Raw genomic sequence first — 12,102 nt, 5'->3', positions numbered from 1 at the left:
GCTTTTGCACCTGATACACCTTGCCTGTGGAATTCTTTTCCCAATTCCATTAAAGAGTCACCCTCAATTGAACTGTTTAAAAAGCTTGATAAGAGGGATCAGATCACAATAAGAAGGGACTGAGAGACTTGTAAAGATGTGTCTCTTTATGCCATTTTCCAACTTGAACAGACTAGATGATGACCTGAAGAGACACAGCCAAAAAGAAATCGAGTGTTACTACAAGTTAGTGTTAGGGTTACACACCTAGCATAATCAGGGTTGTATCAGTTAGTAACAACACTCATTGTACTCTACTTCCTTAAAATTAGCGGATAATATCAATAATACATAAATAAATGTGCAACCTAACTCCAACCTGTTCTATCTAATTGCCTGAGGTTAAATATGTAAAACTAAAGGGGGAGGAAGTGCTGAACTACAGTACCTGACTGTGAAGTTAGCTTATAGGATTTGGGGCATTCTGATAACACCTACATAATAAAGAGTGGAAAAGGGGAAAATGGGGTCGCCTTAGGAAATACATATGACTAAACAGCAGATCATAGCTAGTAGGCAGTCATACAGCTGTCAATTTGCTTACATCTGCATTGTTGCATTTTGTTAGGTGATAATAGCAAAGGGGAAAGTAATAATATGATGCCAGTCAAGACTGACCAAGACGAACATTCAGATCAGTTTGTTACGTTGTGAAGTGTGTGTGAACTTGCACTTCTTGCTAGTTATTAGCAAAAGAGGAGAAGATTAAATAAGTTAATGTTAACATTAGAAAAATCTACACACATAAAGGATTGGCAAGAAAAACCAGTTCACTTTGGATCACTGTTAAAGAGGCTTATAGAGCCTTTCTTTAAAGTAAATATATAGGATTTGGTGATATTAGGCCTCTTCCATGTAGAAGCAAAAGAACAACATGCTTGGCTATCCTAGCTGGGGAATATGTAATGTTTGTTGAGTCGCCAGTCTGCTCAGAGTGTGTGGCACACCTGTAGCATTGAGGCATGCATCATTTCTATAAAGGCAACTGGAAGACACATTTACAAGCAAAGGTTTAGCATCACCTTCACTTACCTGGAAGTTATTAACCAAACTGCAAGCAGTGGAATAATAAAAATGAAAGACAGACAATATAGTATTGAAAGTGTGCCTCTACTGCAATGTATGGCCCCTTAAAATCTTTATCAGCTGTAGTTATGAAACTCTTTCCATAATCCAGCACTACCTTGTTAGCATTAAATAATCGTCATGGAAACAAGCAAGCATCTCTTGGACTTAGAGATTCTGATAAAGCAACAATGCATCTCCATAGAAACATTGAGCGCTGATTTCTCTAGGCCTGGCTTCAAGCGCATTTGCACTTTTCACGAGCGTACTTGAGAAAAGCCCTTTATATTACAAGGCTGCAGAGCAACCCACTACTAATCAAGGCAGTGCCTAAGACCTGTTGCATTGCAGAATGATTCTTGAGTATGGAGCACATTTTCTTGGCAGTTGCAGAGGCTGACAGTCAAAGCAGAGCACAGACACGTGTGTTGCTAATTAATAATGAAAAAGGAAGAAAGATGATGGTATTTATCTGCAAAGAAATATAAAACAACAACTGCTGGACTGGCTCTTTGCTGTTTTATGTATCCAAAAGGCATTCTCACATTACATTTGTCTGTTTATTGGGATTCTTGTTGCCATATTGTTTTAAACTTATGCATATAATATCCTTTGGACTTCTTTATTTATTCTGTGTGTTTTTCAACTTAGAATTGCTGTATGGTGTTTGCACCAAATTTACTGAAAAAAATCATATTAAAAACCTGTAATCTTCTGTCTTTTCTTGTAGATCATATTATTCTGCAAGTGATCCACAATTTTACAGGGTTATTAAAAAGGGAATTGTAATAGGCAATATTCAAAGGAATAATAGGTATAGAGCAGCCATGAATTTGAAAGGAAATAGTGGAGCTAATGACAGGACTTGTAGTAGTAGAAGTGTTTATGAGGATGCTTTTGTGCATTTTGGGATCTGCAGATCACATTTCCATTGATTATTTTGTATTTTGAAAAGTTGATTCATGGCTTGTTTTTACTGTTTACATGTTGATGTTCGAGATGTCACATAAACCTCCAACATTTTCAGTATACTCTAACCTTCAGTGAATAAACCAACATATTTTTCTCTTATAATTCAAGAAGGCCCTAGTACTAGACTAATTCATTGGTTTCCTGACTTTCCTTTGACTTCTGATTTTCATTTTGCCCTTTGTCTTGTGGGTACTCCATTATTCTTAGATTTCCTGGTTTTGTCTTGTTTCTTGTCCCTGATTACATCTTGCTTATATCACCATCTCCCAATTTTTTGCCACTCACAATAATCCTTGGACTATTCATTTGTCTTTTAACAGACAGAAGGTTGTCTTAATGGGCTTCAACAGGCCCTGTTTTTTGGCAGCCCCCAGCCTTGGCTCCCTATGAAGACATGAAAAAACTCTCAAAAAAAAACTTGCTAAAAGCAATTCAGAGAGAGACCCCTTTCCAGGAAGGTTGGATGTGCAATGGGTGTCAAAAATGGAGTAAATATCCATCCATCCATCCATTTTCCAACCCGCTGAATCCGAACACAGGGTCACGGGGGTCTGCTGGAGCCAATCCCAGCCAACACAGGGCACAAGGCAGGAACCAATCCCGGCCAGGGTGCCAACCCACCGCAGTGGAGTAAATACAACATACAAAATAGAACATAAGTAATCCTATTTACAAAGCTAGATGGCTAATCTATTATTGCCACCTCAGAAATACAAATCAAAGGAAGACACCAAATGCAGACGCAGAGTGTCTTTGCTAATTCAATTACAGTCATGAAGAGCATGTCAGAATTTGAAGCCTAATATATAAAAATTACAAAGTAGACAAAAATACATGTGTAACACTACAGCAGGAGCAGTTGGGTATATACAAACCTTGCAATTAAAGACAGGTGAAGGTGGAATGTGGTTAGACCTGGTCATGTCAGAATTTTATAGGACTAAGACAAGCCTGAAAGTGAATCATACAAACAAGAAAGTAAGCCTCTCAGTGTTTTAAGTATACTACTTTCCACATCAGTAGAGAGGTAATATCTATTTACTATTTATACTGTTTTTCAGCCTATTAGATAGTTCAACAAAAAAGCAGGATAGGCTTGACAGTATGGCCACACCAGATAAAAGTCATACCTGAGTGAGCTGAATTCCCAGCATATAATATTACCTCGACCTGTGTGCATGATTCTGACTATTCAGTAGTATTGACGTATTTTGCTTATTGAACTGCTAGGTGAATAATAAGCTATGCAGATTGTTTCAGTGTTCTCCAGAGAATATATTGCAAAGACTAGACATGTAAGACTAGTACCCAATTTTATTTCCAGTTGCTTTGCCTTACCTATTTTCTAAGAGAAATCTCTTCTCTTAGCTAGTTAAATTACCATTTTCTGGGGTTCATCCAGGTTGTGTGGATACCTCTTCAAAAAGATTATTGGAGCAAAAAACATTTATGGCAAAGTGCCTTTCCTAACTTCCTTTAGTCGCCTTTTTATGACATGCAAGAGTGATGGTGTCTCTTTTCTAATCCCAATGTTAAAAAAATAGGTAACCGTAATGGTCAACACCATTAGTTAACAGAGCATCATTAAGAAGGGACAAAACTCAACATCCAACTCAAACCACCCAAAAGAGGACTTACAACTGGGAAACAAACATGACAGATATGTGATTACACTTAAGGATTAAAAAATCATCCCCTTGTAAACCATTTTTGGACAATTTGGTCAATGCAATTAAGGTGAGTGTGGTGCAACAAACAAAATGGATGTACTATTCACTTTTTAGGTAACCTATGTCACAGATGGCCGGTGTTCTTGTTTAGCCTGGACGCCTCTTTATTCTATGTCCCCTAGGAGCCTGTTGGAGTCCGTGGCCACCATCGGGGGCACTGCAGTGGTTCCTGAGCCCATGTGGACGGTTCTTCTGCCACACCTGGAAGTGCAGACGGAAATGGGTCATCAAATACCTGGAGCACTTCCGGGTGGGCTATAAAAGGAGCCAGCAGCCACCACTCTGGGAGCCAGATTCGAGAGGAGAGGGTCTAAGCTTGCCAGAGAGGAGTGGAGGAGATAAAGAAGAAAAAGTATTGTTGTGTTTGTGCCATGTTTGTGGGACTGTGTTGTGCCTGTGGGAACGGGGAATGAGTTGCCCACAGGTGAAGAAAAAGAAATAAAACATTTATTTGTTTTATCAGTGTGCCTCCCATGTCTGTCTGTGTCGGGTCAGGCATTGATATAGCGCCTTTGTCACATCTACTAACTGGTGGGTGGAATGTCCACACTTATCTAATGCATTTTGTTTAGCTACTACTATTGCATCTACCATAACTGAAAAAAAACTGCAAGAATTCCAGAGAAATTTGTAAAGCAGGCATTGGAGGCAACATTAAGTACTGATTTATTGAGTTTTATGCATACTGCGCTGCACCTTTACGGGATCTAACACAAAAATAATTTACAAAATGACCCAGTGAAGTGGACAGCTGAAGTAAGTCAGGCTTTCCAAATATCAAGGAAGTTGATGGAGTTGATGTTTTCCACAAAAGAGTAGCTTTCCCCCTACAGCTGCACTAGGTGGAATAGTTCAAGTGCCTCAGGGTCTTGTTCATGAGTGAGGGGAGGGGTAATGAGACTGGGCAACAAATCAGTGATGCTACAGCAGTTTTGCTAATTTTATGTCAAACCACAGTGTTAAAACAGGAGCTAAGTCCTAAGTTGAAGCTATCAGTTTACCAGTTAGTCTGCATCATCATCCTTACCTATGGCCTGTGGTATAATGGGTCTGCTGCTCAGAAAAAGGCAGCAGATTTTTAAGTAAATAAATAATTGAATAGCAGGCTTGATCTCTGTGGGTGGGTGTGTGTGCTCGCGTAGCTGTCGGATGCTGGTAAAGTAGTTGGAGCGAGACCCTTGCATGTGAGGGTGCGGTCTGTCTCAATTGCTTTCTGTGGTGTGTGACTGAGGCACTGCACCCACAGAACCATATAAGGAAGAGCCGGCAAGAAAACGGAAAACCAAAGAACAGCACAGAAAGAGAGGAGGTTAAAGAATGAAGAGAGAAAGGCAGGAGCAAGCAAGCGAGCGAGCCAGTTCCAGATGGGAGGAAGCAGGCAGACAGGAAAGTTGGCCCCAGAAAGAAGCGTTTGGCCAGCGCTCAGAAGGGAATTGAGGGAACGCTCCTGTTGAGCAACTATGGAGCAGGAATGACCATTATGCTAAGGGTGTGCTCTTGCTGGGAGGAGCCAGCGATTGGTAGCAGTGCGAGTGGAACAGGGCTCGGCGGCTCCCTGTGAAATGCCATGGGATTGGCGGCAGGGATGTGGGCCAGTATAAAAGGTTGTCTGTACCATCTGCTTGTACCACCAGGGGCATCACTTGCCTCCTCTCTACAGCACCAGCTCTGCAACAATCTTGCCTCTTCTTTTCTGTGCCTTTCCTTTAAACCTCCTAATCCTGCTTTCCTTTTCTGTTTCTTTCACTTTTTCAATCTCCTTGTCCATCCTGCTAAGGCTCCTTTTATACTCCATTGGGTGGAGGTGCCTTAATTACAATCCCCAGAGTGTCAATGAGGAAACCATCTGAATTAATCTTGTTAGCATGTGAATACCTGATCAGCCAGTTTTCTCATCACCAAACCAGGGCCACTCAGCTACCAGTTCCAAACACACCTAACCCCCCCCCACCCCCCACCCCAAAACAACCTCCCCCCGAAAACAAAGAGCAGTTTTAAGAAAACTAAAATTTTGCACACTGCCAAAGATCCCTAAAGCAAACACACAGATGAGACTCAGAGATGAGGAAAAATCAGATCCCTGTTAGAGACTGTTATAGTACATGGAGTGATGCCTGTAGACCAAGCTGTAGAAGAAAGTTTTTAATAGGGAAGCTACTGGACCTTCAGAGAGACAAAAGAAATAATTGTGCATGTGTTACAGAGACATAAGGCAGGAAAATATTCATAGGAGATACATTAAAGGACAATAAGAAGCTTAAAATTTCAAAGGCACACCCTTGAGTCAGCAACATCTAAAAAAAAAAAGCTATATACTATGTACAATACAAAACTTATCTAGTTTATCTAGTACCTCTCTTGAACACACCATTGTCACCTTAGCTATAAAATGGTGAAATACAATACTGAAGAGCAGTAGGAGACCTTTCAAAAACTAAAGCCTTGCAGATAACACAGACACTTAACATCTTATATCCAAAAGACATGCCAGTTAGGCTGACTAGTAAGTCTAGATTGGTCCTTTATGTGTGTGTGTGTGTGTGCAGTGATGATGAAAAGTATTTACCACTTTGAAAGTTTTTATATTTTTTTGTTATTAACATTGAATCACAGTGGATTTAATTTGGCCTTTGTGACACTGAACCAAAAAAGAAAGTGAAAATTATCAAAGTGAAAATCGATCTCTGCAAATGTTCTACATTAATTATAAATACAAAACACAAAACAATTGATCACAAAAGTATTTACTACCTTCAAGTCAGTATTTAGTAGATGCATTTGTCAGCCATGACAACCTTGAGTCTCTGTGCACGGGTCTGTCCCTATCAGCTTTGCACATCTGAACACTGCAGTTTTTTTCCCCCATTTTTCTTTCAAGTTGCACGGGGATAGAAAACAAGCAGCCTTTTTCAAGTCCAGCCACAATGTCTCAATTGGATTGACATCTGGCCACTCCAGGACATTCACATTGTTGTTTTTAAGCCATTCCTATGTAGCTTTGGATGTATGCTTGGGATCATTTTCTTCCTGGAAAAAAAAAATTCTCCCAAGGAGCAGGTTTTCTACATAGAGTTTTCCTCCAGGATTTTTGTGTGTTTTGCTGCATTCATTTTCACCTCTATCCTTACAAGCTTTTCAGGTCCTTGCTGCACAGAAGCATTCTCACAGCATGATGCCACCACCATCATGCTTCACAGTGGGCATGGTATGTTTTTGATAAAGTGAAGTGCTTGGTGTACACCAAACAATGCATTTATTCTGAGGGCCAAAACGCACCAGAGCACAGCTGATGTGTACAGTCTATCCTCTCTCACCTTTAGAGTTATTAGAGGCCTCTTGTTGGCCTCCATGTCTGGTCTTCTTCTTCTTTTTGTTTGAACAATGAGTTTTTGTGGACCGCCTGCTCAAGGCAGATTTACAGCTATGACATAATCTTTCCATTTCTTAATGATTGATCTAACTGGACTCCAAGGGATATTCAATAACTTGGATATTTTCTTGTCTCCATTACCCAGGCTTGTGCTTTTCAAACACCTTTTCACATAATTACTTGGTGTGTTCTTTTGTCGTCTTCATCGTGCTGGTTACACCACCATACTGACTCACCCCAAGTTGGACCTTCCACATAAGGTGCATTTAGAGTATATACAATTAATTGAAACCACAGACAGGTGATCTCCTTTGAATTAATTCTGTGACTTCAAAACCAACTGGCTCCACCTCTGATAATTTAGGTAAGAATACTTAATGCAATTAGTTACTTTGTGTTTTATGTTTGGAATTAATTTAAACCAGTGTTTTCAGAGATATGTTTTCATTTTTGACATTAAAGTGTCTTTTTCTATTGATCACTGTCAAAAAAGCCAAATTAAATAAACTGTGATTCAACATTGTATAACAATAACACATGAAAACTTCCAAGGGGGTGAATTATTTCTATAGAGGCCATATTTGTGTGTAAACTGTAAAGAATTCCACCTTGGCCTGGTTTAATTATTGCTTTGCATCTAGACCTTATAGGATTGGTTTTGACCCATAAACACTCAACATTTACATTAGCTGGTTTCATAAATGTTTGGACATGTAATAATATCCAGTAAGCTCCTTCTGTACTGAATTTGCTTACGCCAGTTATAGGATGCAAGGAACCACAACATATCCTAGCAGCACTGGACCCAAGCAAACAGTAGTCCCAGATGGAATGGTAGTCCTTAGCAAGTCATACTCACACAAAAAACAAAATTTGCTCATACCACATTATTAACAGTTTTTAATGCTTGCTTCGCTCGCCCACCCCCGTGTTTGGTTTACCGGATATACAACACAATTTAATTTTGTGTAGCCCAAAATCACACAAGAAGTGCCGCAATGGGCTTTAACAGGCCCTGCCTCTTGACAAAAGCCCCCCACCCCTCCCCCCCCCCAGGCCTTGACCCTCTAAGAAGACCAGAAAAAACTCCCCAAAAAAAAACTTTTGTAGGGAAAAAATGGAAGAAACCTTGGGAAAGGCAGCTCATAGAGAGACCCCTTTCCAGGTAGGTTGGGCGTGCAGTGGGTGTCAAAAAGAAGGGGGTCAATACAATGCAGTACAATACATAGAACAGAATAAATCCTCAATACAGTATAAAAATAAAAATTCTAGAAGTACGGAGTAGAATTTCACATTAGATGATATCACATACTGTAATATGATTTGGATTTGTTTTAAGTCCTGGAGACCTCATTCATTAAGCTGCCTCCCCCATTTTGCCATTCCACATCTGAAATAGCGCTAATCTGATGAAAGGACCCCTCAATCCCACGTCCCCATTCATCAGGGATTACTTTACCTTAGGCAGGCAATCTACAATTTAAAGAGATTGTTATTTTCTTGGGAATTGTTACATATGCATTATTTTCACTTTTACTTTAAAAACCTTTGTAAAAACAATACTTGTCCTTTATTTCTGGCCACGTGCGTGGTTACATCTCTTTCTTGCCAGACGTATAATGCTGCTCGTGTTGTGAAGGGGGGGGGCATCTGAACACACGCTAAGGATATGTCTTTGGATCATTTGCTGTCTTTCTGCTGTTTGCGAGCTGTCTCTTCTGCCTGTCGCATGTTGTCGTTTTAAGAGCTGGGAACACATGATGCTTGTCTGCCAAAAGCAATCCAACAACTGCTTGGTTAGATGTCTGTGGACTCCTTTTAAATGATGGCTCACTGCCTGGTCTCGCGTGACGTTGTAAAAACAATACTTGTCCTTTATTTCTGGCCCCGGGCGTGGTTAAATTCTTTCTTGCAGGACGTGTAACGCTGCTCGTGTTGTGGGGGGTGGGTGCAGGAGGGGGGGGGCTGCTGTCGCGCTGCCCTTCAATCTTTTTAAAGCCTGTATAGCTGCTGTTCTTTTTGCTATGGCCCTGGGACAATCTCTTGGCACCAAGTCTCATGTTTACGGTCCCCGCGAGACGCACCGTGGCAAGTCTTTTTGGTCTCGCGGGTCTTTTAAATGTCTTCCGAGAAGATCACGTATCATAGCCTTGCTTTTGCTTTCCAGGACAGGATTTCTTTTTATAATAGAGAGATCTACTATAACACATGTGTCTTTGAGATAAAGATAGCAATACCTGAACAAAGGCAGGAAAAAACATTCAGACTCCATATTCAGAGGGATGGTGCCAGAATTGCAGTTCTGTCTCCTGGAGCTGTGAGGTGGCATCAGTTACCACTGAGCCACTGCACTATATTTTGGAATATAAAACTATATTTTTGGAAGTTTTATTAGTTGGTAAGTGTGGCCTTGTGTAAGTAAATGTGAGTGTATGAGTGCTGGTTTGCAAATTGGATGATATTAAATTAAAATAACAGAAAAGGCCATCCAAATCACAAAAGGCACTGGCAGTGTCAGAATGTAGTTCTATCTAAATTTCACACAAAGGACATAGACCTGTGTAAGTCTGAAGAACACTACAGTAGTCTGTAGTTGTAAAACCCAAGAGTCGTCCGTATGGGGTTGAACTGGAATTAGTCGGAGAACATACCCAAATACTCATGCTGAACACGCACATTTCTCTGCACAACATCTTAGTGGCAGACTTACTGCATGTAAGACTCCAAACAGACCTCAGAATCTTCACACATGTTCACTTCAGAGGAGCAGGCTTTAGAGGATTGTTCCCAAAGGCTTTCATGGAAAGAATTAGATTTGTGTCATTTAATGAATTATGACCTGCTCTGTGTGCTTAGTCTTTTACACATTTTACATTTGTGATTTGTGGTGAAACTCTCAGATTGACTTTGCCTAATTCATCCATTCTGTGGAGTGGCTTCAGGTACTAATGTAGTAGAGGATGGGGAGCCCACCTGCCAACAGACTCATGGATTTTACTTCATTTGCACATCTTGCAACTGTGGGAGGAAGCTAGAGTAGAGCACAGGGAGAAAACCCACGTGGGCTGGCAGAGAATATGAACAATTTATACTGCAGTGAAAATAAGGAACAGTAGGTTTTTCTCACTTTGGATAAAATAAAAGATTAGATATATTTTTGCACATGCAACTGATTCTGCTTTCTCCTTCAGTGCCTTACAACTAAGAACAGCAGCTTTCTAGAAAGAAATGTGCTTTACCCCAGCTAAATCATTGCTGCATTATTTATGATCAATACATCATCGGGGTAAAACTACAGTGATGAGCACAGAGTCAACAAAGGGAGCCTCCTCAAAAACAAATGCACAATATTGCATCAGTATTCCACTCCTGTAGCTGCCTCCTTTACAGCATTATGAGATTAAGCAGTAATGGATCATCTTTGGGCTGGAATAAAGCACATGCCCCTCTCATAGTTTTCACATTTGCCATCACACTTGTTAATTTCATTCAGAATACAGCAACCCCTTATAACCTGCTATCATGTTCACAAAATATATTGGCTGCCAGTTAACAAATTTTGGGTCAGATACCAATGTATCTGCACACCACTGTTAAAACATACAAACAAACAGAGTAAGTAATTATTAAAAATAATATAAGTAAAACTTATAAAACACATTAATAAAGGAAAATCATGTAAAGATAGTCTGAGCCCAGACATATGCAAAAGCTATGGTATAAAATAGTATTCAGTTTACTATTTGGAATGCGTAAATGTATTCTTTTAAAGCTTTTTTTAAACCACCTCTTTCTGAATTCAAGAAGCATTAGGAACAAAATGGCAAGCAGTAGCATCTCCTGAGGATTGTGAAGCAACATAAATAACATAAACATGTCTAACAGCAAAGGGTGAAGGTGAATTTATTCACTTCACAGAGGCTCTGGTCGTTTTTGTTGCATCCTTGCATTACAAATAAATGCACAGTTATACAAAGATCATTTTATTTGATTGTTAGGTGGCTTATGCAAAGGCTAAAGAAATACTCAGTTATCCATCCCCCCATTTTCTGAATCCTTTTGGTCTAATAAAAGGGTAGCAGAGGGCCTGAGATTAACCCAGAGGTACTAGGCTCAAGTCAGAGGCTGACCCTAGACAAGAAGCTAGCCCATCACAGACCATATTTGTATACACACTCATGTCCGCTCATGCCAGACAAGGTTAGTGCTACTTAAACTCAGCACCATTGTTTTGAGACCAAACAATAATGCAAAATTTTAAAAAAAAAGCATGAAATCATTCATTTACTTACTTTTATAATAAAGTACACTGTTTTTCTGTTAAACTGCTGTATTGCATACCTCAGTAACAAGTTGCAGTGTTTTTAATTCTCTCAAAGATGGTCTAATTGCTACATCATGCAAACTTGCAGCTTTCATGAATATCCTGATTCACTTGTGTATAATTTAATGGACAGATTACCTATTAAGTGAGAGGGTAGTTTCAGCTTTTAAATGACACCACATTCCGCTTTCTGTTATTTCAGATTTTTTTTTTGTAAAGATGTTTTTGAATCTTTCAACTATTGGTGTTGTAATTTGGATACACAGTATCATTTCTTTACCAACTGTTGATATTCTAACAGAGTAAGATCTGCCTTTCAAAATTATATATCGATTGTGGGTATTCAATAATGGATATGCATGCTATAGATATTTGGAAACAGAAAAACATGGAAAAAAGTATCAGTTTTTTGTACTGCTTCAAAACTGTAAAACTAGACATATTACTCGTAGATATCTCATACATGGCTGTTTCTGATAAATTCACTGGGACTTTTATAATGTTTAGAAGCTTATTCTGACACCTAGAGAAATAAGAAAAACATTCAAAGTGCATTTTTTGGGAAAAACATTACTGAATTTTGAAACTTGTTCTGCTGTAAC

The sequence above is a fragment of the Erpetoichthys calabaricus genome, chromosome 13 (genome assembly GCF_900747795.2).
Source record: "Erpetoichthys calabaricus chromosome 13, fErpCal1.3, whole genome shotgun sequence".
Lineage (NCBI taxonomy): Eukaryota > Metazoa > Chordata > Cladistia > Polypteriformes > Polypteridae > Erpetoichthys > Erpetoichthys calabaricus.
The sequence above is the reverse complement of the archived record's forward strand: the minus strand, read 5'-3'. Positions refer to the sequence as shown.